General features: G+C 43.3%; 1 protein-coding gene and 1 long non-coding RNA gene across 3 annotated transcripts in view; one reads left to right on the top strand and one right to left on the bottom strand.

Annotated features, from left to right (window-relative positions):
- The window catches only part of SPON1 (spondin 1), a 248,970-nt gene that overhangs the window by 70,658 nt on the left and 153,287 nt on the right, over positions 1-25,025 (bottom strand). The window lies entirely within an intron of this gene.
- LOC113913504 lies at positions 1,922-24,836 on the top strand. The gene is made up of 3 exons (XR_003517237.2): positions 1,922-2,221; positions 16,180-16,482; positions 23,585-24,836. It is a non-coding gene; the product is annotated as an uncharacterized LOC113913504 (long non-coding RNA).

The following is a 25,025-nucleotide window of genomic DNA, read 5'->3' as shown; positions in this document are numbered from 1 at the left end:
TTAGCAACTTTCAGATATGCAATACAGTATTATTAACTATAGTCACCATACTGTGCATTATACACCCATGACTTATTTATTTTATAACTGGAAGTTTGTACCTTTTTACTGTCGTGGTCCATTCCCTCTTGATCCCCCTTTCCCCAACCTCTGGCAATCACCAATCTGTTCTCTGCGTCCATGAACTTGTTTTTGTTGTTGTTTTGTTTTTAGATTTAGATTCCACATATAAGTGAGATTGTATGGTATTTGTCTTTCTCTATCTGACTTACTCCACTTAGCATAATGCCCTCATTATGCCCACATAATGACCTTGATCTTGATGCTGGCTTTCTTTCTGGGCCGACCTTCCTGTTCTATCTGCTCTCAAAACACTGCATCCTCTGATGAGAGATACCTTATTCTTTGTCTTTGGAACACATAGCCTGACCAGGTCTGTAGTTTGCTTGACCTCAGTCAGGTTTGTGTGTGTGACTTGGAGGAGGGGTGTAGTGTATTTGCACAACAGTCTGACAAAAGGCCTTCATGGTCACCCGCTCAAGTTCACTCTTTGCCCCCATAAGATGCTGGTCCATCATAAGGCACAGTAACAGAGCAGGCTGGAATCCATTCTTTCCTGCTTCCCTTTCTTTATTTAGGGATGGCAAAATGTATCTCTACTTTTATGCACAGTGAAATCCCTAAAACATTGAACCTGACTTACCTTATTCATTTATTCAACAAATGACTTTTGCTGTTCCTTTATTTAACAAATATTTAGTCCATCCATTATGTGCAAAGAAGGTGCTGGGACATAATAGTAAGAGAAAGGTCTAGCAGGGTCCCAGGTAAGAGAAGTTTCCATTTTCAGCAAACAAAGACCAACAAATCCAACTCCTTAGTGATACCTTCCCTTTTACCTTCAATTTGCTACCAACATTTTCTCCACATTGCTACCTACCAGGGTCCCAACTAAGAGAAGGCTTCATTTTCAGTAAACTACAAGAAACGTATAGCTCCCCAATGACACCTGGTCTTTCACCCACAATTTGCTACCAACATTTTCAACACATGTTGTTTTCCTTTGGAACGGAACGCATGGTTGACTGGCTTAAGCCCCATGACTATCTGAGGCTAACGCTCTTCTGTGTTCAACACACCTCATAATTTCTTTTATTTTCTCAAGCATATCATGAGCTTATAAGACCTCTGCTTCTTCTGACTTGTTCTTTTGCTTTACTAAGCCAGTAAAGGCAAACTACAATAAAACCCTCAAATAATTACACGAACACTGCTGTACAAACTGCGTAGCTGGCTGGCATCTGGCGTCCAAAGGCAGTTGAGAGGTCATACGCATTTAACGCACAATAGTGAAGGTTATTTGAAACCCGAATGTACAAAAACTACAGGACCACTTGGGTCTCGAATGCCTCTTGTCTGACCATTATGACTTTCGTAATCGGCATCATTTTGGCAAAAAGTCTTATTTCCAGCTGTTTCAAGTCACAGATGTCCTCTTTTCTAAATTGTTCTAAAAATATGTACGGGCTCTTTTCTTAAGTTTTAAATCAGAGTTCTCTGGAGAGACTTTTGCTTTGATTCGGAATCTTTTGGCTCCGGACTGTTTGTGAGAGCGAACTGGATGCTAGCTTACCCTGGAAGAAAATTTCTGGAGCCAGGAAGTCACGCAGCCCTTGCTCTTCCTTCCCTTCCTTTGATTATTTCACAATGTGTGCCCAGTCCCGAAAGTTCATGAAGAACAAAATGTGCCCGACTGTTTTAAAGTGTATGGGGAGGGAAGAGAGACATGACTCTCTCTACATTACAGGAGTCCTACTTGAGGAGGTGGGAGTGGGAAGATCTGGGGGAAGGGGAGGGATGCTCAGGGGTAAGGTTATAAATTAAGGAGGAAATCAACACTGTCAATGTACGGTCTCTAAACTTAATCTGTGCGCTCTTCCTAGCGGAGACCGGTTCTTATCTGTCCAAGTTCTGTGTCTTCAGGGGCCACTTGGTACAGGAATTGGATTCCCAGCCCAGGGCTACTATGGACCATTTGAGGCAGATTGGGGATGAACAGAATCATCTATAGAAGAAAGCTAAGCCTCAGAAGCTTGGTAGAGCACGTAGGAGGATTGATTTGTGAGAGGTGGCCTGGAATAGTGGAATGAACAAAAGCTTTGGAGCCAGTAGACCTATGCTCAAATCCCAGCTGTGCTGCTTGGACTCTGACTCTGGACATGTGAGTTGCTGAGCTGCTCTGAGCCTCAGGGGTTTCTCATCTGTGAAATGGACATGATAACCGTACCTAGCTCATCTCGGGGTTTTCGGATTCACAACAATGCATGTTAGAAGTCCAGTGCAGGGGGCGCCTGGGTGGCTCAGTTGGTTAAGCGACTGCCTTCGGCTCAGGTCATGATCCCGGGGTCCTGGGATCGAGTCCCACATCAGGCTCCCGGCTAAGCCGGGAGCCTGCTTCTCCCTCTGACCCTTTCCCCTCTCATGCTGTTTCTCTCTCTCTTTCTCAAATAAATAAATAAAATCTTAAAAAAAAAAAAAAAGAAATCCAGTGCAGGGCTGGCTGCCCAGCCAATGTTCAAAATCGTGGGCCTAATAAGTATGGCATCATTCTATTTCGCCAAGAAATGTCTGGTGATACAGAGAGATAGATAGCTTCGTTTAGATAAATTTAAGGAAAAGTTGGGAAGGACACACACCCAGTCTGTCTGTTAAGGAGAATTACCATCTCTGGGGCTTAGAAGATGGGATAGGAAAGGAAAGACGTTCAGTATTTTCTTTATACACTAAGTAGTGGGATTGTAAGTGCTTTTTTCTCTTGTTTTCCAGCATTATGTGAATAAGAAAGGAAAAAAGGAAGGATGAAAGGAGGAAGGAAAAAGAAAGGAAGGGCAGAAATAAGGAGGAAGGAAGGAAGTTGGAAGGAAGAGAGGAAGATGGGCCAGAATGGGCCAGCATGAGCTACCTGCATATCTGCGGCGCTCACTACAGGATTCCTGGCATGCAGTAGGTGCTGAGTAAATGTGGAGCTGAAATATTGGTTAATTATTATTCAACCAGTAAGACAACATTAAGAAAAGATGATTACTTTATTTACTTTTACAAACATGCCCATAACCTGTGTAGCAATTGTACGAGGCTGGTGCACTAGGCTTCTGGGAGCGAGGGAAGAACGGGGCCCTGGGCAGCTTGTTCTGTGCTCCGCTGAGGAAGTTCACAGAAGGTTCCACCACATGGTGGACTCGGGCCGCTCAAGGTCCAGATGCTGGAGCTGTCAGGAAAAGCCCAGTGATGAATTGCCCTTAGAGCTGACAGTGCTGAAGCCAAATGCTATCCAGGGCATGCCAAAGCTAAGAAATTACAAAATGTACACAATTAGACAAACTCAAGAGAAACTACATGCTCTTCCCCCTAGATGTGATCAAAGGAAGTTCCAGCTTACAAGATAACGGTAGACCAAGTGATTTTCCTGAACTTTCTTTCCTACCAGTGAAATGCCTGCGTTTTTAACCTCATGGATGCCAGCTTTGAAATGATGTGGTTGAATAATGTTTCAGTCCTGTCTTGAGGGATTTCACCAAGTATTCAAGGCTTTAAGACTTAGAGTCTAAGTGTAAACGGGCTGCTGAGTAACCTTTAACATCGAAGCTAAACTTTTCCCCCTTTCATTAAATGTATTTGGATGAACAAATTTTGGACACCCGAGAAAATATGTTCTCTAACTTAGAAGGACACACAAGCTGTGTTGGAAACAATGGAAAAGAGGTTGCAAGTGGGCAGAGAGCAGGGATGAGAGGTGGAGAAGGGCCAGGGCCAAGGAAGATGCATTTGCAAGGCAGCCCTGGGACACAGAGAGAGCCAAGCCAGAGGACCCTGGTCAGTCGGTCTTGGAGAGAAGCTCTGTGTCTGCAGGAGAAGGAACTAAGGTTTGAAGCCACAGAGGGGCGGAGGCAGCTGGGTAAGACACCTAAGCTGTGCATGGTGGGCTCTGGCAGGAAGCCCCCGGGGCAGTGCCTAGATGGCAGGACTCTGGTGGAAAAGGGGCTAGATTCCCCGGTCTGTGGGCCATGCAGGAAAGCCCTGCAGAAAAGAGGGGTTGGTTAATAAGCCTAAGAAAAGATGATGTTTGATCCTTGGTTGATGGACCTTCCCTAGCCTAAAACATGGTTATGAGCTCTGTATCTAATGCTGATTTAAAGCATCTTTAGGGCATCAGCAGAATGCAGAAGCATCTGTCCCTGGACACTCAGGTTGCGTCAAATTTTTCACTATAGCAAGCCATTTGTGCAGTGAAACTCTTTGTGCGTGATGTTCTTCCTGTACTGAGGACAATTTCCTAAGAATCGACTCTAAGCCGTGGAACAACTGGGTCAAAGGATATGAGTGTTTTTATGTGTCTTGATACACAGTGGGAAGCATTTGGAAAGCCAAATTGCTTTCCAAAGGGTTGGTTGAACGCAATCACTTTTATTTCAAACAAGATTTTATGGGTGATTATGCAGGGCTTTTAATGAGATGTTTGGCTAAGAAATGATAGTATAAAAACTGACGTTTATTCTGTGCTAATCATAGCCTTTCTACCCACTGTCTTATTTAATCCTCGCAACAACCCTGTGAGGCAGACAGTATTATCCCCATTTGACAGATGAGGACACAAGCTCAGAGGGATTAAATAGTTTCCCAAGGTCATGTGGTTAGTTGAGTGGCTGAGCCACTCTGAACCCACACCTGTCTGAGCACTGCCCAGAAGCTTAGCGCCTGAAGCTTCCCTCCCGATTGTGCGGCCTCCCGTGGCTTCGAAAACACAATCCAAGACACCCTGATCCGCCTGAGATACATTCTGCGTCCCAAAGAGTTATGAAGCTAGAAGCTGATTCTTTACAGATAACCCCACACCACTGGTGGTGAGAACGTTTATTTCAGGAGAAACACATTTTTATTCCACAGTGAAATGGGTTGACTATTATTGTATTCTATTTCCACCACCATTACCTTAATTCAGACCCTTATCACCTTGCCTTGGCCCACAAGACAGGCTGTAAAGTGTGGCCTCTTCCTGCAACCTCTCCCTAGTCCAGAACAGGACAGGCAGGACAGTCCTGAAATGGGCCCCAGGATTCATCTTCTGAAAACATGGGTTTTGACCGTATTATTTCCTATGATTATCATGATCCTGAAATCTTCGCTGCCTGGGAATTGTCATTAGGATCAAATATAAATGTTGGTGTTGAGAGTCTTCTAGGGCCCTCAACCAACAATTGCATTGAGAATTCCTCTCTGTCCCATGTCCTCGGTACTCAGGGATTTGCAGCAGGATGGCAGCATGAGGTGGAGTCTAGGTTTCCAAAGACTGACTAGAGTAAGACATCCTATCAAGGGTCACCAAAGAGGAAAGAACCAATGGGGTGCATTTAGGCAATAAAAGGGTGCTACCTACTAGTGATTGGGAATAATGTTATGGGGTCAACAGCTCGGGGTTCAAATCCCGACTCTACCACTTATAGGTGATGTGACCTTAGCCCTTGACATCTCAAACATCAATTTCCTTATTTGCAAAGTGGGGGTACTATCTCACAGGGCGGTACCATCACACAGGGTTATTTTGAGAATTAAATGTGGTAGGGTATTTGAAGTGTTTTGCACGCAAGGGCCTAGGTAACTGTTTGTTTTAATTCTAGGTTTGAGTCGGAATGAAGAAGTAAATCTCCGAGGTCAAACATTAGAATTGGGTTTTCAGGGCCTGAGCAGGAGTGTAAATGGGAAATGTAGGCCAGGTTAGGGGTCTAGCTGAGCTGGAACAGCAAAGGGTGGGTAGGGAACAAGGACAGCGTGTTGGATAAAAGACACAGCCAGGCGTGGGGAGCGTGGAGCTTATTTTTCACTTGGTTAGAGCACATGGCATAGGTGTGTTGGGCTTATTTGTAGGTGTAAAGTCAGAGCAAACGTCATTCACAATTTCCCACTATATCCATGCTCTCTACTCTGCCTACTGTCAAACCTCATGCCCCCCTGCAACTTTCCCCGTGAACATACCATTGCCTCTCTGTCCACCCATCTCCATATAACTTATCTTATTTACCTGGAATGCCTTCCCCTCATTAACCCAAATCCCCTCTATCCTACAAGACCCAGAACAAATCTCTGTTATTCTATCCAGGCTCTCTGGAGCCTCCTTCTATTCTTCCCCCACCAACTAGAGCTAAGCCTTCTCTTGTTCATCGTCTTCTGGCAATTACTCTTCTCACAATTCACTTGGCAATTAATCACATACTGTCTTGTGATGCATTTACTGTTGTTGACTTAAACAGATAAAAATATCTTCTATGCCTGTTTAACTTGTCACATGTGTCTGGCTTGCCTTTCTGAAGGGAAGTCCAAAGGACAAGCCAGCAATCACTATCAGGGGAGAGCTCCTTTCAGAAAAAAATAATAATGACCACAAGGCCCATATGCTTTTCAAATCCATTTTGCATGTATTATTTCATTTGATACTCATACAACCTGGGGAGGTGCATATTATTATTCAGATTTACTCCCCAGCTCAATAATCTTTATTGACTATAAGATCAGATGCAAAATCTGGCATTGAAAGGCCCCCCAGTCATTTCAGATCAGTTGGACTAATGGAAAGAATAAGAACTCTTTGCAATGTGAAAGTCGGCCCTGAGGTAAGGAAGTGGTCAGTCTGATAAGAAAGCGGGTTGATCAGCCTGCAGCCAGCTGTGGAGCGTCAGAAACCGCAGAACCGCCCCGACGACAGGTGGACTGAGGAGGTCCAGGACGGCCTAAGCCAAGGGCTTGCCTGTTTGGAGGGGTATAGATTTACTCCACCTCCACTCCATGGTGCGGTCTGTATGCTATACTGTGGTGGCTGCGTATACATTTACTGCTCTTTGGTAAACCGCGTATAATTCATTCTGCCATGTGGGTTCAGGTTTCACCTGCTGTTGCTACCCTTTGTGTTGTAAGGAATCTCTCCAGTTGTTGATAAGGAGCGTCAACCCCTTCACTGGTTGGTCAGCATCCTGCTGTCTGGGATGGGCAGGCACAAAATACATTTTACCGATTAATCTGTACAGAGCATTCTCCTGTTTATGGGGCCCACCACTGAAACACACACACACACACACACACACACACACACACACACGTTTCCATAGATGCTGTTCTAGGAAGGCAGTACCCACCAGCTTGACTGCCCTGCCACCACCATCTCCAATGACAATACAAGCAAGGAAGAATGAATGGACTTCCTAAAAACCCAAAGCTCTAAATGCTACAGAGAGTTAAAGTAAAAGCAGTGGAATGCTAGATTCATAACCTGAGCTGAACTCAGAACTAAGCCCCTGGTCTGTTCCCATGATTCTTTCAGGAAAATGGTTACAAGATTCCATAGATGAGTTATGAGCTCAGCCAAGTCTGACTGGGAAAACCTCTCTCTGTAGGAAAAAGGGGTGGGAGAAGCACAGTGAACAAGTCAGGGCTGATGTTAAAGGGAGGGAAAATAGTTCCTATAGATCTTGGAGAGTAAAAGAGGGGGTATATGTCATGGGCAAAAGTGCCAACTAAACTGTGCAGCCACCAGCAAGGAACACTGGCTATACTGTTTAAGAGAAAATGATTGGCTTTGCTGACTGAGGGCGAATTACAGATAGAGCCTGCGATAAGCACAATGTGTGATACCACGTTTGCTGGGTGGGAGGCATTCCGCAAAAGCATGTGCTTTGCACAGGCATTGCTCTTGAATCAAAGTGGAAATGCCTCAGGGCTGAGAGAACTGCCCGAGAGACTGTGGGAGTCTTCCAGCATTCCCTTGGTCATCTGTGAGAGCTGGTTGTGAAGGGGGGTGGGGCAGAGTGGGCTGATGGAAGGCTCTGGGTTCGTCCTGGTGTCCTGCTGCTGGCTTGAGCATAGGGAATGCTTGTCTTCCATGGGCTCCGGCTGCTGGAGGACGAGGGCTCCCTCAAAGCTGGAGTGACAAGACTGCAGCTCCACGCTCCATTGACCAGAGAGCTTGCAGGGACCGGAGGCTGGCAGGACAAACAGTCCCACTGTCCTCTTAGTTTGCCCGACTGGCTCTCAGGAACTCCTGGGTGGAGAAGGGTCTTGGGGTGAGGGAAGGGCCGCAGTGCCGGGCTGCTGGTGTGCAGCAGTAAGAGAATCACAGGAGTTATGGGGAGCGCCCGGGCAGAGTCGGGGAGCACAGGGGAACGGGCCAGCGCCACCATGGTTTGTGCCATGCCTGCCTTCACATGCTTGAACAGTCGTCCCCCTTATTTGCCATTTCAGTTGCCAGCGGTCAGCTGGGGGCCAGAAGCAGCTGACCCCCCTCCTGCTGTGTCCCCAGGTCAGTGGTAGCCTAACACTACGTCATGGTGCCCACGTCCTTCACCTCACTGCATCTCGTCACGCAGGCATTTTATCATCTCACGTCAGGCCACGAAGAAGAGGAAGGGTGGGTGCAGGACAATAAGATGTTTTGAGACAGACAAAGGCCACATACACAGAACTTCTATTACGGTATTTTGTTATAATTGGTCTAATTTATTATTAGTTACTGTGAATCTCCTACGGTGTCCATTTTACAAATCAAACTCTATCACAGATCTGTATGTAGAGGGAAAACCATAGTACACGTAGAGTTCGGGATTATCCGCATTCAGGCATCCACTGGGGGTCTTGGAACGTATGCCCTGCAGATAAGGGGGACTGCCGCACTCCCAAGGTGACGTTCACTTTCCCTACCTGGCGGGTGACCGCTCTCACCTTTCGCAGGAGAGGAAGAAGCATTCTTTTAGCCTCGCGCTCAACTGCTGTGACCATTTGATGCTTCAAAGGTAATAGCAATTAATGATGATTGTAACAGTTATGAGCCATTAATCCATCAATTAATAAATTAATCTCTTGCCTCATTCCACAAGGGATCTGAGGCAGGAGTTATTAGTAACATTTATCATGGTAACCAGGAGGAAATGATGATGGCCTTGCACGGAGCCCAGACCAATGGTAATTGCAATCATGGCTGTAAGAGCTGTAAGCAGATCGATGCCAAGTACAATGACTATTTGGAGAAAGAATTTATGTTAATAGATCAGTGAGGAAAGAGACTTGGAAGAGGGAATCTGTAAGCAAGCAGGGATCACAGAGGTGGAAGATTGCCAGAGACTGAGCCTGGCGAAATAATTGTGAAATAAAATGATCTTGTTGAGTGTTTCAATTCTGGGCAATGTGCTGGATGCTTTATATGACACCATCTCATTCGATCCACAGATCAGCCTGCACACCCCCTGTTTACAGACGGGAAAACTGAGTCACCAAGGGACTTGCAGATCCATTAAATCACCTTTGGAACCACAAACAACTCAACTCCTTCTCATGGTGTCATCTTCTTTTCCCTTTAGATCTCATTTACCTTGAGTCCCAAGGACAAGATTTAACTTGTGCTCTCTCTGACCTTCTTGTGGCATTGAATATGTGGTTTCAACCTCACAGAAGGAAGGCAGATGCCGCCCAAGACCTCAGGAGACATTACCTGTCACTTCTGTATAGCACTTCATCTGCAAGGGCCATTACATTTATTACCTTTGATCCATACAACGAACTGTGAGGGGATGAGTATTATTATCATCCCCGTTTTATAGATGAGGACCCCAATGATCAGAGTGTTAAAGTGACTTTCCAAGTTCCCAGAACCAGTGAGTGGCAAAGAGAGGCTGACAATTTAAATCCCAACTCCACAATTTGCCAGCTGTGTGACCTTGGGCACTTTACTTACCCTCTCTGAGCCAAAGTTTTCTCATCTGTAAGTGGAGATAATAAGGCAAGCTCATATGGCTGTTATAGGCATTAAGCATCCTACCCAGAACTTAGCAGATGGTGCCTAATAAATGTCCCTTCCTTCTCTCTACCCTTCTTTCAATGCTAATGTTAGAGGCTGAGACAGAACAAGCACTAACTATGATATTCAGAAGAATAGGAAAGAAAAGTTATAGGCTCTAATTAGATCTTAAAAACATTTCAACAATGGTGTCATATTAACCAGACGTTGTGTCTGCTAGCAATACTTAATGTTCAAGTGGGATTTTGTGCAGTAAAGGGTCTATACCTCTAATTGAACAGAAAGTTGTGTTCCATGAACATTGCTAAGCAAAAGAGGGGGGAAAAATAGCTCTTCTTCAGTTTCTTTTGCAAGGAACATTGAGACAACCTAATTAGCATGCCTGGTGTCTCCAAAATTGAATTCAACCTAAGAGTATGCTATTAAAGGCTCCTACATTAGACAGGAAAGTAATTTGAAATGACTGAGCTATCTGCACAAACACCTTAATGTTACTCTAATGGGCCCAGAAAAAGGATGACATCAAATACAGTTAAAAGGAATTTAAGTTTAATTGCTGCCTAATAAAATTATTAGTACATTTTCCTAACCATAAAGCCATTTCACAGTCATGGATAAGATTTTACAATTTGATAAATGATCAAGCATAGCTTGCTGCCCATAGGTCCTTGTTTATTTGGTATATTCTCCCCTTGCAGAAGCATTAGCTTGGATGCTGACTAATGGCTGGTCTCTCCACATCTGGACTCATTTGGGGACTCGGCTCTTGCCAAGAGCAGCCAAAGGACACAAACTTTTGCCACTTGGCATCTGGAATGACACCTTCACGATGGAAACTGGAGTCCCTTCTACTATTTGGGGACGAGTATCCCTTCTAAGAGCTCTGGAGTGGTTGACCTGCAAGGGTCACTACTAGTCTATATGATGCCTTTGTGAAAGGTAGAAAAAGGAGCCCCCTGGAGATGGTCAGATTAGAAAAAGGATTCCTTCAAGTTGGGGACACTCAGCTTGACAAACAGAAAGGAGACTGGATTCCAGCTCCTATTTGAGTCCTTTAGCTGGGTGCCAAAGTTCACAAACACATATGGTAGTTCAGAAAAGTGAGGTCCTTGTCATTGGAGGTCTGGTAGGGTAACAACCTGCTAGGAATGTGATGGAGTGGTTTCTAGTATTGCATGAGAACATGAGCTGGGTGATGGATGTTTAGAGATTTTAACTAACGGCTGATAAACATGAGCATTGATCCCATGTAAGGATGAAGAAGCCAGGATTAGAACTTGGGCTTCTGATTCTGAAAGCCTGTCTCATTTAGTCTTGCTGGGTTGTCTTCTACAGCTCCCTATGGGAAGATTTTCACTTGAAAGTGAGTAAGCTTCCCTCACACATGCCTATTCAACTGTGATTTTAAAAGATGAGTGAACTTGGGAGATGAATGAATAACTATCAAAAACAATAGGGTATGGAAATAAGGGGCCTAAGGGACAAACAGCAAGAGGTATATAAGAGAGTTTAAGGTGTTAGAGACCCCTCTCCATTTCTCCATTTCTAAGACTTAGGAGCGCAAGTATGGGAGTCAAAGCAGAACACAGGTGTTTCTAGACCTTCCCAGAGACTCACAGACACCATTTTTTTTTTTTAATAAATCACCATTTTTTTTGTTTTCATGGTTTGCTCCTGGATAGAAACACCACATTTCCCAGACACCCCTGGATAGTTCTACTTTGATCCCGTTCAACATACTATTGTCTCTCTATTCGAAAGTAAGTTTTAAAAATGCATACATCTAAATTTGGTTCCATTTAAAATAATCTTTATGGGAGTTATCATTATAAAGAAATCTACAAATGAGGGGGGGAAATCCTTTGCCAGACAAGAAGTATCATTTTAGCAAATACAACAGGAGTCAGGAGAGGGGAGAAAGCTAACATGTATAGGACATACCCTGCGCCAAGTAGGCTTTGTAAATCTCCTCACTGTAGAGATTAGAAAACCGAGGCCCAGTTAAGTGGGGTCACACAGCTTCTACATGGAAGAGCTAGGTTTTGATCCCAGATCTGTGTGACCACAAGGCCCTTGGACCTTTTTCCATTCCATACTTATTTCCAGAAATAATCACTCATGTTCCAGTCTGCTCTCATTTTCTCCATCCTGCCAAACCCCTTGAGGTCTTAATCCCTCCTAGGTTTTCTACTCAACTTGCCATAAAACATTTATAGGGGAGAAAGTTACAGCTTACTGGCTGGAAAGGTGGTTGGAGGAAATGGATGGACCCTGCCTGACTTCCTGCCATCAGGCAGCAGGATCTGTATTGTCAAAAAGGGCTCCCAGCTGTAATGCTGAGCTCCAAAAAGACTCAACCCACTTTGGAAGTGGAAATGACCCATACTTCATCCCTTTGTAGTGGGAAAGACATCTGGCACAGTGTTCTTCTCCATGTGCTAGTGGCCTTTATACTCAACTGTGTAGGAAATCTAGGTGAGAATTTTCTTCTATCTGAAATCAGCCTTTGGACAGAAACCATTTTTCTTCTGGAGTTTGTGTCTCTAGGAGGGGGGCATAACCCCAGTAATTTTTAGCTGACAGCTCCCTAGGGACAGCATGGGGTTATGTTTGTTTCCAACAACTGGTATCTTGTCCGGGGGTCCATGGCTGGGGTAGGGGACAAACTGAAGGCAAGTTTATTTCACCATGAAAATTCATCATCTGGCTCCTATCTAAAGATATATTCATTCATTCATTCACTCATTCATTCATCTATTCATCCATTCAAAATATTAATTGAACCCTGCTGTGTACCAGGTACTAGAGGAGAAAACCAAGAAATCAAAGAAAATCAAGATAGGTGTCCTTTCTGTGTTTGAGAAGTTCACGGAGTTGGAGTGGGAAGCAACTGTGTATCCCTCATTTGTTCATTCTTTCAATACTGAGTGCTGACTTGTGTCAGCTCCTGGAGTTACAAAGATAGATAAGACACAGTCCCTGTCCCCAAGGACCTCTCCATCTATTTGGAGAGACAGAGCAGAATCACAGAAGAGGGCAGGAGATGTCAGGTCAGAGGCAAAACCAGGTTCTATGGGAGCACAGTGGAGGAGCATGTAGTGCAGGGGCGGAGGGAAGACTTCTTAGAAGAGGTGAGGTCTTAGGATCTGAAGGAGTCAGCCAGGTGAAATGAGTAGGGGAGTGGGCATTGCCAGTAGAAGGAACGGCAAGGGCAAGGCCAAAAACAGGGCCGGGAAAGAGCATGAAACATCTGTGGAAGCCCCATATCGCCGAAGCAAAGGTGTGCGTGTTTGTGTAGCAACTACGGAGGGCGTGGTGAAGATGAAGGTCAAGAGGAAGGGAGGGCCAGATGACAAAGGGTTTTGTTCTGTATGCTACGCTGACTAACGTAAGTTCATCTTGCAAAGCTTGCGGAACGAGTGAGAGATTTTAAGTAGGGGATGTAGGGTGACCAACTCATTCTGCTTTGCCCAGCACTGCCCTGATTTTAAAACTTGAAGCTCCGTATCCTGGGAACCCTTTCAGTCCTGGGCAAACTGGGATGGTTGGTCACCTGAGAGGGGAGGGACAGGAGAGATTACTGTGGAAGCCTCACCAACATGCCAAGGAGGGGGTAAGATGAGAGGCACGCAGATCTAAAGAGGCTGCTGCATGAATGAAGAAAGCATGCGTGAATCAAGGCAGTTTAGCAGCGACGTCCTAGAGGAGGGAATGGACTTGAAATGAGAGACAACTGAATTTAATCACCTTTTCCTTGGGTAGGGGTAGGAGGAAAGGACAGAGTCAAATCTGAACCCCTGCTTTCTGACTTGCTAATCAATTAGCATCATAAAGGAGATTTTAAAGTGCTACTGTTGGAGGTGTGGAAGAGGAAAGTAAATTAGATCTATCATGTCCCTTCTGTGACCAGACATTATCCTGAGTGCTTCAGTTATAAAGTATCTCATTTAATATGCATAACAATTATGAACTAGGAGAATGTTAATTCTCCTCTAGGGTACAGATGAGGAAACTGGGGCTCAGAGAGCCAAAGCGACTTGCCCAAGTTCACCCAGCACTGGCATTCCCAGTCAGATATGTCTCATTTAAGGTCTTCTGCGCTTCCTATTCCCATTCCTACAACCCGTCCCCCCCCCCCAAATGACAGAGGAAGAGGCAATTGAGCTGTCCTGTGCTGGAAGATGCTATTTATTCAAATGGAAAAGGAGAGAAAAGGGAATAGCATGTGCCAGGACCCAAGGGCATGAATGAGTATGGAGTGTTCTGGAAAACCCCAAGAATGTCTCTGGCTCTGTCTCAGTGAAAAAATAAATAAGTACATATGCATGTCAGGGTTAATTATTCTTGACCTTTTTAGTCAGAACATCTGCAATGATGGTAAGATGCTGTCTCATATCTTGACCCACTCAATGCATTTTAATTGCCCAAGTAAAATAAACAAAAATAAACTGAATGCTTCTTTCTTCATGGCTTCCAATCTGCTTGCAAATCTCAATGGCTTGCCAGTATTTCCCAATACAGAGCTGGCTGAGTTGTGGCGCAATGAGAAAGGAGATCTATGTCAGTAGAGACCACTGCACCCTGGATTTTATGTTCCTTTCAGGAAGTCTTTTGTTTTAGGACACTGAGCAGGAGTGAAAGTGCCACACTCTTGTAGATGTAATTAAAATGGAAGCGCTTCCCTCTTCCTCCGTGACTCAAGTCACTGAAATTAATCATCACTGGGCCAGTCTACAGGCTGCCACGGTCTCTATAGGAAATGCATCTCGAGGTGTCTGCTGCAGCAGCTGCAATTAAAATCTATTGAGCGATGGGATAAAACGAACCAGATGCTTGCCACACTAGCAAAGGCAGTGGGTAACTGAGGGACATGTAATTAACAGATAACTTGAAAGGGGGCCGGGGGCTTCATGTAGATTGACACTTCAGTGCTTTTTTACAGGAGCCATCTGATGGTAAGAAATTACTAACTCTAGCCATGATTTATTTAGGCATTTATTGTATTTATCACTGATTTCATGTGTAGGATGGTTCAGTCTCAGAAATAGTTATTCTCATTTCCTTGCAGGGTATGTAACAGTTGGAGGAACAAAAGAGTGGCAGTGGGAATTGATCATAAGATGAGACCACGTTTGTGTAGGATTTTGTGTTGTTTCTGACTTCTAAACCTTCATTTAATTGAAGAATTTCATGTAGAATATAGTTACCAATGAGAACAAATGCCTCTTTGCTAGTCACTTGAGACCCAACTATATATGTGTGTTTAGGACAGTGTAGTGAAGAAAAAGCAAGTTAGAGAATCCTCGATCTAAATATACTTCACAGGACAATTGCCTTGAAACGGAATGAGAAAAAATTATCTCAATCTTTTGGAATTCTAACCTATGTTGACAAGGAATAGATTTGACTGTGTAAAACTTAGAAACTCAAATATGATAACTTAAAACAAGAATAAAAATTTGTCTCTTATGTAAAAGTTCCGTAGGTGGACAATCCAGGGGACAAAGACGGGCATATACACTCCTTTTATGTACTCTTCCAGGAAACAGCACACATTATTTTTCTTACATCTCATGGGTCAGAAACTTAGGGTCATGGCCAAGGCTAACTCAAGGGAAGCTGGGAAATGTAGTCTTTATTCTGGGTGGCCATGTATCCAGTTAACAATTGGTTTTCTGAGAGTAAACGGTATCAGGGAATAGACACTGAGCTACACATTAGGTTACTTGATAGTGGCAGCTTAAACTAGGAAACTGTGGGCTTTCTCTGAGTTCCTGCCATTTTGGTGCAGCCAGTACATCTTTACTGAGTGACAGTTATTTGGAGGAAGAAATCTGTTTCCAGAGCTAATGGTTAAGGTTGGCTGAAGTTGGGGCTCTCCTGCCCTGCCCACTCAACCTGATGAGTGCCAGATAAAATATGGACATTTTATGAGTTTTTCCAGAAATTACAATACTTAGTGACTAAACAGTGAGCATTAGGTAATGCTTAGAGAAATCACTGCTATTGCGTGTGTCGGGCAGAATTCCTAGAAAATTGGTACCTTCCAGTCTGAAGTGCTTTAGAGTACAAGCCCCCCCTGTCAAAAAGGGGGGCTTCTGTGCTGGGATAAAGAGCCTTTCTGGGTGTGGAGGTAAAAGGGCTGTTGACAAAGGGAGGCCAGGAATTGGGGAGCCCCTTTCTCAGGACTAAATATGGAGGACAACCCAAGGGTGCATTTGGTTCCCATTACAGCATGGGCGATGAAGAATGGAAGCTCAGGAACCAGAATTCAAATATGCTGTCAGTTTCTGGAAACTGTTGTTTTTTTGCACATGTTTTTCTCTTACTCTGTGTCTCCACAGTGATGACAGTAAAGTCCTTAAATCACAAAGAGCTCACAAAGATGTCTTCAGAATCAATGAAGGAAAAGGGAGCTTCAGATGCTGGAACTCTGCACTTTGCCAGGTTTGGGAGAGGAGGATGAGAGAGCGGGAGGTTATCAGCTCCTGAAGGGAAGGAAAACGGGCTGAGTTTACAGGTGCTGACTGGAGCAAAAAAACGGAAAATGGCAGCATGGGGAGCTGGCCCCAGCCTGAGAAGCAGGCAGTGAACTACCACAGAGAGGACCCATCGCCAACTCCCAAGTTCTGCAACAAGGGATGCAGGTTAGTGTGGGGTAAAAACGTGCGTTCTGGACTCTAGTGGCCTGGATTTGAATTCTGCACTTACCATTAACAGCTAAACCTTGGGCAAATCATTTCACTCCTTTGAGTCTCAATTTTCCTCAGGTATAAAATGAGGATAATAATAGTACTGCTTAAAAGGGGTATGAAGATTCAGTGAGATGGTGCATATTTTGTGGGTTATCAAGTGCCAGACTGCACATTCACTGTTGTCATTATTCAATTTAGGCAAAATTACAAATTGGTGAAGGAGCTAATTCCAATCATTCTGAAATCACACCAGTGAATGAATATGAGGAGGCGTGGGGGTGGAGAGGAAGGGGGGGTGGCAAGGAAGGTGACTTCAAATCGACAAGATTCAACCCAAGCCAAGCAAAATGAACTGTACCCATTACAAGCACCGTAGAAGCTTTCTTGACAAATGCCACTTCACCTCCTCGCAGGACTAACCAATGCTTGTCATTCTCTCTGCCATAAATCCTGACAGAGTCCACCGCATGCTGAATGCTTCAGGTGTGTGCCGTCCTTTGCGACAGCAGCATGCTTACACTCCTGCATGTTTACCAAGTTGTGTATGTCCCCAAATCTCCTTCTGCCAGTTATTCTTATACTGTATTTACATAATTTAGTTAATTTTTGAAATTGATGAGAAATGAGTGGGAAAAGGAAGGTGTCATTTTATGACTGCTTTAGAAGGGCTCCATAAAGGCAAGTTACTAAAAATATTGTCTGATTGGGTGAGAACGAGATAACTGTCAAAGACTGGGAAAAGTAAACATCGGGGGTTCCGCACTTAGATTGCTTTACAAGTATCTTTAAGTACTAGGTCCGCTTTCAAGAAGCCTGAACTGGAAATCGGAAATGATGAGTTTTTTGAATGATTTATATTTGTGACTGAAAGTATACTTAAATAAGTTAAAATATTTGACACATTCATGTACTAGTTTTTATAATTCCCTGCTTTAGCACATTTGTTTTTTAGATTACAGTAATTAACTACTGCTCGCAACTGAGCTGGATTGGAGGGCATCTACCAAACCAGACATTCCTATGTATGCACTGATTGGTGCTCAAAATATAGCCAACACAGTCTATTTTATATTTTCAGCAAAATCTGCGTTATTTTGACATAATTCCTTTTCAAAGGTACCAAGGAAGTCTTTGATAGTGCCTAATTCACATCTGACTCAACTATTGAGAAAGTGTGGCATTAATTTTATAAACATTTTAGAAGAATCAGAGTCCTACTAGTTGGCTACTGTAAAATATTACTTATTTTAAATCCACAGAAGTTTAAAAAAGTTTTTTTTATTAACAGTGTGAATATCTGGAAAAGTCAAAATCCAATTTTCTTAGCACTTATGATGACATATTAATAAGTCTGTTACTCGTAGGCAATGGAAATCAGTAAGACAGAAAGCAAAGCTCCAAGACAGGTAATTTGAGTTCAGATTCAGGGGCAGGTGGTTCCTTCACACTGGGGTTATGTGAGTGGAAGCTGGACACAGAAAAATAATGTTTTGGCCAGTAGGAGAGAGATTTCAATGCAGAGGAAAGCCTATGGATCAAAGTACCAGAACATCATAAGCCCTACCCCCCTGCAGAATTTTGCCAAGTCACTTGCATTGAGATAAGTCCCACCTGGTGTAATACTGTATCTTCCACTATCAATCAGGAATGAAAACAAATAGCAAATATAACTTAGACAACAAGTGTAACTTAAGGGGGAGCTTTGAAGAGTTATAGTCAAAAAGCCCTAGAGTTCTTCACACTTAGCACATTAGTACTAAAACCAGAAAGTAGGATTTGGTGGAAGACAAAGGATCAGAATGATGTCAGAGACCCAGCTGTATGTTGGAGAGACAGAACACACATGCTTAAAGAAGAGAATCTATCTTTTTGAATTAGCATCTTTGTTTTCTTCAGATAAATACCCAGGGGTGGAATTGTTAGGTCATATTGTAATCCCATTTTTAATTTTTTCAGGAACCTCCATACTGTTTGCCATAGTGGCTGTACCAATTACCTGAAGAAAACAAAAATGCTTATTCAAAAATATGGGCCCTCTTATTCACTGTAGCATTATTTGCAATAGCCAAGATACGGAAAGAACCTAAATGTCCATCCTAGATGAATGGATAAAGAAATTGTGGTATATATATATACAATGGAATATTATTCAACCTTAAAAAATGAGAAAAATTCTACCATTTGTGACAACATGGATGGACCTAGAGGGTATATGCTAAGTGAAATAAGTCAGAGAAAGACAAATATCATATGATCTCTTCTATATGTAAAGTAACCTAAAAACAAACAAACAAAAACACCAAGCTCCTAGATACAGAGAACAGATTGGTGGTTGCCAGAAGAGGGGCATAGGGAGTGGGGAAAATGGATGAACTGTTGTTGTTGTTGTTGTTGTTGTTATTTTTAGTTTAAATAGACTGAATAATAATAATAAACCAGAAAGGAGTGCCTGGGTGGCTCAGTCAGTTGAGTAGCTGACTCTTGATTTCGGCTCAGGTCATGATCTCAGGGTCATGAGATTGAGCCCTGCATTGGGCTCCACGCTCAGTGGGGAGTCTGCTTGAGGATTCTGTCTCTCCCTCTGCCCTTCCCCCTGCTTCCTCTCTTTAAAATAAGTAAATAAATCTTTAAAACAAATAATAAACCAGAAAAAAGAGAAGAGATTCTAATTTTACCTCCAATAATGGTGAACTAGCTTATATCAGACCAACAACCTGCCAAGAACTAGAAAATATGGATGAAACAAAACAAAACAACTTGGTTTAAAGCACTAGAGAGCTCTCAACACAGCCAGGACTTGAAGGCCAAGATTCTGGAGAGAAGGGAGATGCACAGAAGTGAGTCAGATGTTCCGAGCTGCTTTTCCCCTTCAAGCACTGGCTTTTCCATTAGCCATATGAGGCTAAGAGGCTGAGAAGCTGAGCATAGCTTTTGGCAGGACTGGGGAGAGAAAATGACTTGAGCCAAGATCCTGAAGAGAAAGGAAGGACGGAGAAGCAAGCCCAACATTTGGCACTGCTTTTCCTTTGAGGCAGTTGCTGATTTCTAAGAGTCACAGGAGAGAAAGTTTGCAAATCTGAGTAGAAATTAGTAGCTAAGAGACTGAACAGAGCTTTCAGCAGCCTCATGTTTCAAGATTAAAATTTTAAGTCAGAACCCAGAAGGAAGAGAGACACTGGTAAGCACCCCAGACTTTCCCTTAGAACCTCAGAAGAATGTATCCTTGGAGTAAGGGTGAACCCTACATAAAACAGCTCTCACAAAGAAATTCAGTTTCAAAACAGCCCAATCCAAGATTTGATTAAAGTGATCTACCCTCCGCTAATTGCCTGCTAGAAGTGGAAATAAATCTTCTGTGAAGGAAGATAATGTCATCCAGAGCCTCTACAGTTTTTCACGTACAATGTCTGGCACTCAGTAAAAAATCATTAGACATACCAGGATAGTGGACCAAGGGAAAAAGACAATGGAAAGAGACCCATAGATGATCCAGATATTGTAGTTACCAAACCTGGATTTAAACAAAAACTGTGATTAACATGTTCAAAGAAATAGAAATCAAAATGGAAGATTTTAGCAACATTGGAATTTGTAAAAAAGAATCAAACGGAAATTCTAGAACTGATAAATGCAATAACTGGCACTAAGAACTCACAGCTTTAACAGTAGTTTAGACCAGAAGAAGATGGGGTTAGGAAATATCCAGACTAAAGTATGGAGGGAAAAAATGATGGAGAATATTAAAAAAAACCCATATGAAACATATGGGAAATGATAGCAAAATTTAACATAGGTGTCGCTGGAGTCCCAGAAGGAGAGAGAAAACTGGAGGAGAACCAATCTTTGAGGAAACAATAGCCAGAATTTCCCCAAACTGACGTAAGATAGGGAGCCATGGATTTGAGAAGCATTACAGCCACCTGCTGAAGGATCAATCCAAACAAAACCACACCTAAGCTTTTTTAAGACAAAAGTTTAAAAGCGGCTAGAGAAAAAGACATGTTGTCTTCAAAAGAGCAACAGTCAGCCTGACAGGTGACTTCACAACAAAATGATGGAAGCCAAAGGCAGAGGAATCACGTCTTTAAAATACTGAAAGAAAATATTTGCCAACTTACTTATCAAAAAATAACCTTCAAAAATGAAGGCAGAATAAAGATATTTTCAGACAGACAAGAAATGAAAGTTTTACCTTCAAATTCTCACTAAAGACAATGGTACAGATGTTCTTCAGGTAGAAGGAAATAATCTTGGAAGGTAAATGGAAATGCAGAAAGGAAGGAAGAGCAACAGAAGGGGTAAATATAGGGGTAATGCCAAATGAATACTGACAGTAAGAAATATTGTGAATAAAATCTCGTAGAGCTAAATATATATAAAATTTCATTATTTGGCATTATTAAGGCAGCAGTGGGGTGCAGGGAATTAAAATGTCCCAAGGTCCTTGCACTGTCCCAGAAGAAGCAAAAGTATATTCCATGCTAATATATTAGACTCTAGTGAGTCAACAATGCATCTTGTAAAAGGATGCAAAACCACTGTGGAAGCTGGAATAATAAAATAAATCCCTAACCCAGACGAGAAACCTACTCTGCAACAAACACCGTCTTAGGCTCCCATTTGGAGGGCTCTGGAGTTCATCTCAGACCCACTTCTTTGTGGCTAGGTTTGTACATTATATGTATTTGATATATATATATTTGCTTAAGTTTGAGTCACTACTCTGCATGTAGATCATTCAAAGGGGTGACTTTTAAATAATTAGCAAGTCCATTTGAAAAAGATAACCTGCTGGGCGTTGGTATAGAGGAAATCCTCATCTCGGAAGACCCAACCATATTTTCAGTCAGATCATTAGCCAGGTGAGCATACCCATTATGTTTGCATTTATTGCTATTCTTGAATATATTCTGCAGGGAATTCATTTTAGTTTAAAGAATAAAGTAGTTTTGCTTCAGGAAACACATAATATATCTGTCGGTGCTTATTGGTTAAATATATGCATCTATGAAGTCCTATCATGTACCGTATTACTGACAAGCCAATAGTCTCCCCTTTCCTACCACACACATAAAAAAATATGAATAAGAATCTGATATGTGCCTTAAAGGATAAACACATTCCAGACCCCTCAACACTATCCCAGAGAGCTGCTCTCAGGAACTGTAGTTTCCAATGAACAGGCTGCCCATAACATACATGGATCAATGCCCTTTGGAACAGCATTGGCTTGCCAGTTAATAGACTTTTGATTTTCTATACCCATTGATTAATGAAGCAGTAATTTTGCTTCCAAATAGGAAGATAAATTAAGAATTACTGTAACTGGAACCTACTGGGAGCTAGGGTATCCTTTGGAGAACTGGTGGTAGCTATGGAGACAAAGTTGATTGAATGGCTGCCTTTGCTAAAGCAGTCTTCCTGTCAGCGAACCCAGGGCTAAAGGGTTTCACTGAATTCCACAGACACTTACAAAGGTGTTATGAGCCAGTCACATGGAAAGCACCGATAGGATGAGGAAGGGGTGGGTCTGGGGCCACAGCCCCTCTCAGATGGACCCCTACGTTATGTTCTTTCTTCCAGAGGCAGACACAGATGCCTACAATGTGAGGCAGGAAATGGGCCAAATTAGGATTCAAGATGCTCTGGAAGATCTGAGGTGGGAGCAACATGCATTTGAATGGACCAGGAAAGGCATCATGACAGGGTAGGATATAGGAGGCTGGGTGGAATTCTGACCCAGATGGGAAATGAAAGCCCTTCTAGGGTTGGAGAGGCAGCATGAGGAAAAGTAAAGAGCCAGCCAAGAGGAAGGAACTCAGATTCAGGTGCTACTGATTATTAGCTGTGTGACCTGGGGTTAGAAAATTTACCTAACTTTCCTGGGCTTTGGTTTCCTCATCTGGAAAGTGACATGAATGATAACCCCCTTCCAGGCTTGCTGTGAAGATTCATTCAGATAGGCAAGTCTGTAAGGAGTCTATCATAGTGCCTGGTCTGTAGACACCATAAATGGCATGCTATAAGCCTGTTCCTTGACTAGGAAGACTTGGAGAGAATTGTTAGCCTGCCTTCCTGAGGCAAAGGCGGTGCACTGCTTTTTGGGTTTTCTGCCTATCTGAATTCTGAGTACTTGAGCTCTCTCAAGGTAAAATCTGTGTCTGTGCATTTGTGATTGCCTTCCTGCTTATCTCTGATGGCAGGGCCCACCATAGGTGCCCCTTTGTGGGAAAGAATAAGTGAATGAATGGAAACCTTTGTGGAAAGAATAAGTGAATGAATGTGTCCTGCCTATTCTGTCTCCTACCGCTCTCCCATCACTTAGGGTTTCATGAAGGAATCTTACACCTCCACGCATCCTTGTGTGCTCTCCCTTTTCATCTACCAGCAAACTCTCTTCATCCTTCAAAATTCAGCTCATGGTTTCGTGAGGTCCTTCATGCCAGAGAGAATTGGACAGGACCGACACTTTCTCCTTCGTGCCCCCATGTAACCTTCCACAAAACTCTACCGTAACACCCAGCTCATCAGCTTGTGATTGCTTGCTTTTCCCTTTGCTCCCTCAGCCCTCCATGCCACGTCTTACAAGCCTCATTGGCTACATGGTGTCAATGAGACGTGTTCTTATTCAAGGACAGAACCTGAGGAGGCAGCACAGCATCTCTCCATGAGATGGGGCTCCTGTGTCCTCTTTTGTTTGTTTGCTTATATATTTCTATCTTTAAGGAAAAATTGCTATGTTTACATAGTTCCAGAACTATTGGAAGTCTGACTTATGGCTTTATAATTTCTATAGCTAATTTCATATAGTAGGAAGTTTCTCAGACAATTTAATTTCTTTCCTTCCCTGAGACAAGGATTTTAAATTGTTGCATGCAGTAAAGAGTGCATTTTAACCCAGGGGGATGGTATGATGTGTCTTCCACACGAGGTCTTACTCATCTCTGTGCTTTCAGGGCCTAGCACAGGGGCCAATCAGTGCTTTGCGTACAGTAGATGTCAATAATTATGTTGAATGAATGATTGCCCTGGTCTCTGTTACTTCTCTTCCCAGAAACCCTCAGTGGCTGCCCTATTCCTACTAGCCTACATCTAATCTCCACAGCCTGGAATTCAAGTTCGTTCATGAGATGATTCTAACCTCTGACTTCAGATAAAGCCGTTTACAGGCCTGTCCTCTACCCCGTTACGCCATGCGTCCCTCACTGCGGGCAAGCTGGACTACTGAGTGTATGGCTCTTGGTTCTACAGGCTGGAGGAACTTGTTTGCTAGGGAAATGCCGAGCTTAGCTTCAGGAGAGCTTCAGAATGAGAGAGCCAAAGAACTGCACGGCCAGGAGGGACCTTTGCAAACACTCTGGTCAGAGGTGGGAAACGAACACTGCATTCTTGAGCAGACCTGAAGACCAGATGCAGTGGTGGTGAGGGATACAGCCCTTGGGACAGCTACCCCATTCAGCCAAAAGGGCATATACTGGCTGCATTTGTAACACGCTCAGTTCATGAGCTCATCCTCACACAGAGAAGGTGACAACAAAAACTGATGGTCCAGGAAAAACAAGACAAAGACAGAGCTAATATTTTTTTGAGCATCAAACTATTGAATTTAAGGCTTTTCATGTACTGCCATTTCCCGAAGCAGGGAGGGTCCTGCTTGTGCTCCCAGTATGCCCTGGACTGACTTCCCCCGCCCAAGTCACGCTGTGTTGTCACCACCGATTTCCATGTCAGTCTTTCTCAAGAGACCATGAGCCTCTTAAGGCTATGTGATTTTGCAAATATGGTGCTTGACCCATGAATGAATGAATGTCTATGCGAAGCGCATACACATTTTTTTACCACCAGATGGCAAACATTCTTTGGAAAGTCTAGCTGTAAACTATCTCAGAAAGAGTCTGGTGAACACTAAGTTTTTCAGGAAACTGGATGAGTACCATCCAACAACCTGAGATTTTCAGGGCTGCCTAAGCTTCTTGTCTTTTAGCAGAGAGAAGAGAAAGCACCAGAACAGAAGTCAGGAGTTCTGGGGTATGGATCTGTGCTGCCATTTACATTTGGGCGAGTCACATATATTTTCCAGGCCTTGGTTTTCTCATTTCAAAAAAACCTGTGGACTGTGGTCAACACGTGTGAGCATCTATGCTATCCCAGACCCTGACTCAGGTTCTGGGGTGTAAAGAAATGGCTCAGGGGCACCTGGGTGGCTCAGATGGTTAAGCGTCTGCCTTCGGCTCAGGTCACGATCCCGGGGTCCTGGGATCGAGTCCCACGTAGGGCTCCCAGCTCAACAGGGAGCCTGCTTCTCCCTCTGCCTCTCTCTCTCTGTCTCTCATGAATAAATAAATAAAATCTTAAAAAAAAAAAAAGAAATGGCTCAGATAGAGTCCTTGCCTCTAGAACAATGCTTCTCAACTCTGTAGTGAAAGACCAGCTTGTTGCTATTGTTTTTAAAACTATGTAATCTGTTGCAGACTGTATTTTGGTAAAATTAAAAT

The sequence above is a fragment of the Zalophus californianus genome, chromosome 11, assembly GCF_009762305.2.
Source record: "Zalophus californianus isolate mZalCal1 chromosome 11, mZalCal1.pri.v2, whole genome shotgun sequence".
Taxonomy (NCBI): domain Eukaryota; kingdom Metazoa; phylum Chordata; class Mammalia; order Carnivora; family Otariidae; genus Zalophus; species Zalophus californianus.
The sequence above is the reverse complement of the archived record's forward strand: the minus strand, read 5'-3'. Positions and strand labels throughout refer to the sequence as shown.